Genomic DNA, 6,000 nt, shown 5'->3' on the forward strand with positions numbered 1-6,000 from the left:
TCGCGGTAAGAGGCGCCCACCCCTTGGATGCGCTCACCGTGCCGCCCGCTGCCCGCGCTCCGGTGCTCAGCAGGCCTGCGGCGGCTCCATGCCCCTCCTCCGGCTCCCGCCGCCGCGCGCTGCTTCCACGGTGCCGCTGGGCGCTCAGACTGAGGACCGCCTTGCCCAGCCGAGCCGCCTTAAGTATCACAAGCGACCCGCCGGGAAAGGCGCCCTCCTCCGGCACCAGGGCAGGGAAAGTTGGCAAGAGTGGGAGGGCTCCCCAAGCCCGCGGGAGCTCCCGGTTCCTGGCCACCGGCTGGCGTTCTCCAGATCCGGAGTCTGTCGTGGACGTAGTCCCTCCGTCTCGAGAGTCGCAGCCTCTGCGCCCTCTAGGAAACTGGGGACCCCCAGTGCAGCCCAAGGCTCAGCTGCTCCGCGCCGACCAAGGCGCCAGCAGCCTTGGAAAAGCGGTCATTGTCCCCAGCCTAGAACCTGAAGCATCGTTAACTTTCCGGATGACCCGTGGGGACCTCCAAAATCGTTCTTGTCCATCCCCGCCCCCACGCCCCGCTCCCGAAACCTGGAAACCTACTCACCCTGCAAGCGGGCTACCCCAGAAAATCTTGGTCGCCAAAAGGCGGCTCGCTATGTGAGGGGACTCCCTAAAAACCTTCCCGGTGGCAAGAGACAAGGGCAGAAAAGAAAAATTGTCAAATAGAAGGAGGCTAGTCAAAGACGGTGTTAACTATTGTGACAAGCTGAGCTTTGAATTCCGCAGCGGGGCGCTGATGACATTAAGGCTGTTTGCAAAAGCTGCAGATTGGTCTAGCAAGAATCCAGGAGGCTCCAGTCTTAAAGCCCAAACAGTTCTTCCTCCCCACCTTCACACCTTGATTTCTCACGTCCCGACCTCTTACGTCCCCATCCGACATCCTCGCTGGCAGTTCCCTGGTCCCTGGAAGCTGGTGTAGACCCCGGTGCGGTGAAGTGGAGAGGGGTACAGGGGAGAAGAGTGTTAGTTAGAGATAGAAACTCTAGAACTTGAGGTTTTTACATCTTAGAAAAACTTGAAGAGAAATTATAATTAAAGACTAGTTTTAAAAATGAATTGATATGTCCTCCAAGCATCAGAGATAACTTCGCCAGCCGAAACAATTTAATAGGCATGTGAGCTGCTAAAGTCTGTAAACTATTCCTCTCAGACATGCCCTCAGTCACTTAGCCACAGATTTCACTCCACAGCCACCTTTGTACACCTGCTCCACCCACTCCCACCCTGACAGACAAAATCAAAACCTTTTACCCTGCCTCAGGCGAAACATCACTGCGTGGGTTACAGGGCTAGGCGGTGAGTTTGTTTTCCTATTTGAGATGGAGTCTCTAGCCCAGGATTGGCCTTTGAACTTCTTACCCTCTTTCCTTTAACTCAGAAGAGACAGAAGAGGGCTACCACAACCAGTTTATTCACCAACGGGGATTGAATCCTGGGCTCTGTGCATGCTTTGTAAGCACTGAGTTCTATCCCCAGCTCTGGAGAGTGTGCTCTTAAAGGCTGCTGAGACTGCTCAGTGAGTGATGACACTTTGGACCAAACCTGAGTTCCAATCTCTGGGACTCACATGTTGGAAGGAGAAAGTCAACTAGCACAAGTCCTCCTCTGACTTCTACACAAATGATAAACACATCCACAATAAATAGATAATATATAGAAATAAAGGCCAAGACTGACCCCATGTTGGCATGTGTGCTGAGCTACCAATGGTCTGAGGGGCCCTGCTAAGCCAGCATTAGATACTCAGAGTAGTGTCTTGGTAAAGAGGATTTGCTCAGGAGTCTGTCAGCTTGTTCTGCTATGGGCTGTGACAGTAAACCTCAATGTCTCCATGTTAGAAATGAGGTTATGCATCTCTGCATCAAGATATGCAGAGTCCTTGAGAGAGTACAAGGCAAGCCACAGTCAACCTCCAGCTAGACTGTTCAGTTACAGGCAATTTCTAATTGGTGTTTGGCTAAAAACAGTATCTTGTCTTGATGTCATTACAGATCCTAGGAGCCCAGGGCCACCCATGCCATGCCCAGAGGCACTCGAGTCTGGAGAAGTCAGAGTTGTAGAGATTCTTTTGATCTTTCCTCCTCCCTCCCAGAGTTGCAATATGCAACATTTTAGATCAAGGAACACAAGCCGGGAGCTGGCCCCATAGAGAAGAGATGTCCCACACAGAGGCTCACCGCCATGGTGGAAGGGCCCAGCTTAGCTGCTTGGAGAAACCAGAAATCTAGTCTTACACGTGACATCTCTTCATTTCTAAGTGTTAACAGCTAATGTCGGACACAGACAGTCTATAGGTCAGGCAAAATACATCAGTCATCGTCTGCCAATAGGCTGCTTGTGAACTGACCTGTTTAGAGGGTCAAGGAATGGGGCAGCCATCTTGAAAAGCTCCAGTTCTATCCCCAGGATGACATCGCTGGGTGCACATTCCCTTGCCTGCAGCTGCGACAGGGCCAATTTGTGTGTGTTAGTTTCTAAGGCTGGCTCTAGGGTGGGGCTGGTTCAGCACATCCTTGCCAGTCAATTAAGACCTTCCACAGAAGCAGTGGGCCCAGTTAGGACAGTCAGCACTCTGTCTGTATGAGGCTTTGCTCCATTCTAAGTAGAAAACTCTGATGTGCAGGATCAGGACCTGGTATGATCGGGAATATAAAAACTGTCTGCTGTTTTTTTGTAAAGGCTGGCTGTGCTGGGACAGATTTGCAGGAATTAGCATCGAGTTTGAGGGTCCTTGTTTGCATTAGCCCTTCACTGGAAAGTGGTACAGGGGCTGCTACATTAATGTCTGAAGTTTATCTTTGAGTACTAAGGACGCAGAAACAGGGTTAATTCCATATCCAGTCACTTAGAAATGTGCATTCAGACATTGATGAATTGACTTTTGCCCAGCTTCAGACACTAAGCCCCTCAATCTGGCTCAGAAGATTCGTACCACACTCAATACATATGGCAAACTGCTACAAGCAGAGTGTCCTCAGGCTAGTTGCCACAATATAGGTTATCCATGTTGAAGACAAATCCATTTGCAAAATTAAGTTGTCCAAAGAGGCAGTTCACGACTGAATCCTTTCCTTCTTTCCTCATCCTGCCTATTTTTGAGACAAGGTGTATTTTGTGTAGCCCAGGTTCCCCCAACTCTTAGTGATACATCTGCCTCAGCCTCCAGAGTGCTGAGATGGCGGGCGTGTGCCACATAGCTGGTTATCATTAATAACGATGGGAGATCTAACTGGAAGCAGTCAGGACATCAGAAGAGAGGTCTCTGTAGGCTAGAATGAACTGGACAGAGGTCCATGGAGAACATTCTAGGTAGGAAGACAAGCTGCCGGGAATGGGCTGTATGTTTGCTGAATGGAAAAGGAAGGCCTGGGTGAGACAAGACGTTTATCCCATAGCACTTCCAGCTGTGGACTAATGATGGAGTCTGGCAAGGGACACACTGTGTGTGACGTTGACATACCAAGCAAAGATTCTGGAGCTGCTTAGTAGGCTATAAGTGCTGCTAACGGGGAGACTGGGTCATGGGGAACATTTATGACTAAGGATGAGAACCAAGGCCTAAGAGATCTGAGAGGTGAGAAAGCCAGCAGGGGGCTGAGAGAGGCCGGGATGAGAACCGTGGGTGCTGCTTTCAGAAGGTGACAGTGTCTCCTAGTGTTACCCACCAAGGGCCTAGCTGACAGGATGAAGAATATTTAAAAGGACATTTTCTCCAAGCTGTGGAAAAAATCTTTATTCAACTTTATTCAAACAAAACAATACACATTTATTTATTAAAAAGCTTCTAAAGTTATACATGTGGCCTATAGTCCCAGCTGCTTGGGAGGCTGAGGCAGGATTACTTGACCCTGTGAGTTCAAGACTAACCCAAGCCAGGTGTAGTGGTGCATACCTTTACTTTCAGCACTCAGGATGTAGACACAGGAAGATTTGTGTGAGTTTGAGGCCTGCCTGGTCTACATAGAGAGTTCCAGGATAGCCAGGGCTAGAGATACTAGAGATATCCCATCTCAAAAAAAAAAAAAAAAAAAAAAGAAAGAATGAAAAAAGAAAGAGAGAGAGAAAGAGAGGAAAGGACTAGCCTGGGGGTATAGTAAGTCAGTCTCCCATCTATCTCCAACCAATGAAATAATCACAGTATGTTTTGTCTCCTCTGCTGGCTAACTAGGGTTTCCTTCTCTTGAGGCAGTATACATCACAATTTTACCTAGCACATAATTCAGAGTGGAGAGCCTGTGCCTTGAGTACAACAAGGCAGCTATCTGACAGAGCTGTGGTTTTATAGCTTGCTCCTTTTGGGGACACTTTGCCTAGCTACAGTTGCAACTCCTGCCTTTGATGGGGAGATGCTTTTGTTTTAAACTAAGTGCCCTTTGCTCTCCTGGTGGCCAGGCTCTTTCATGCAGCCTTGAAGATGAAAATTAGGACACACCAGACTGACAAAAGGCTTTGTGTAGCCATCTTTCCCTTCTTTTTCCAGCAGGTATGCCATGGCACATGTGGACGAGAGGACCACTGGTGAGAGGCAGTGCTCTTCTTCTACCATGTGGGTCCCCAGAGTCAGACTGAAGTCTGCCGGGCCTGGCGAAAGCACCCTTTACCTGTTAAAATATCTCACAGGCCCAACAAGTCATTTCTAAATGGTTAGAATTCTGAGTTCAAAGACATCCCTTCTATGCTGGAACTAGGTGGGTGAGAAAGGTCTCAAAACGTCAGTCTGCCACAAAAGCAATGAAGCCTGGAGCCGGGAGTTGCAGATAACAGCAGAAACCCTGGGTGGTTGGCGAGATGGAAATCTCTCCACTGTTCTTTGAGGGAGTTGGCAGGGGAGGGGCATGTGCTGAGCTGTGCCAGCTCTTCAGGCACCTGTGAGAACCACAGAAGGACGTAGGGCTGCCTGGTGCACACCAGCTGCTCAGAGTCCCCGTGCCCCTCCCCACACAGTTTTATAGGGACCCTGGATAAAGGATGGGCAGGGCCTTAGCTAGGGTTTCTATTCTGTGATACAATACCATGAACAAAAGCAACTTGGGGAGAAAAGGGTTTATTTCAGCTTACCACTCTCAGGACACGCTCCATCACTGAGAAAAGTCAGGGCAGGAATTCAGAGCTGGAACCTGGATGCAGGACTGCGGTAGACGTGTGGAGGACCACTGCCCGCTGGCTTGCTCCTCGGGGCTTGCTCAGGTTTCTTTTTATATACTCCAGCATCACTTGCCACCCACCAGGCTTACCTGCCGGCCATCTAAGAGGTACTGTCTTGACTCGGGTGGCTCTTCCCAGACAGCTTGTGCCAAATTGACAAAGGAACAACCATCAGGACAGAGCATGCTAAACAGAGGCTCCAGGAGTCTCCCAGAAGGAAGCTTCCCCTAAAAGAAGTTCTTCCTGAACCTGTGGCAGTGGCAATATTTTCATACCTAAGGGTCTTTCTCCTTTGGGGATTATAAACTACTCCATGCAAGTAGCTGTGTGCAAGACCCCAGCCATACATACACATAACTTACTGTGACACACACACACACAGACACACACACACAGACACACACTTTCCCAGACCTTCATGGTGTAACCCCGTGTGTGGAGTCAGCCTCTCAGATCATTTGGTTCATGTTACTGGAACACCATGTCCAAGTGTTTTGTTGGTGATGGTTTTTGCTGTACCAGGAATTGAACCCAGGGCCTTACACATGCAGGGCAAGGGCTTTACCACTAAGCTGTATCTTCAGTTCATCAACTATAAATAATTCCTACTATGCTGGCACTTCTGCTGTCTGTCCTCTTCCTTGCTAAGAGCAGTGTTTATCATTGTCACAGGGAGGCCATTCGGAGAAGAGCTAAGTACAATTGCAATCCCCATGGCTGTGTGGGAAAGGAATCTTCAAATTCATACCTCTTGCAGCAGACATGGAGAACACACACACACACACACACACACACACACACACACACACACACACACACAC

This window comes from Grammomys surdaster, unplaced genomic scaffold (genome assembly GCF_004785775.1).
Source record: "Grammomys surdaster isolate TR1022 unplaced genomic scaffold, NIH_TR_1.0 187, whole genome shotgun sequence".
Lineage (NCBI taxonomy): Eukaryota > Metazoa > Chordata > Mammalia > Rodentia > Muridae > Grammomys > Grammomys surdaster.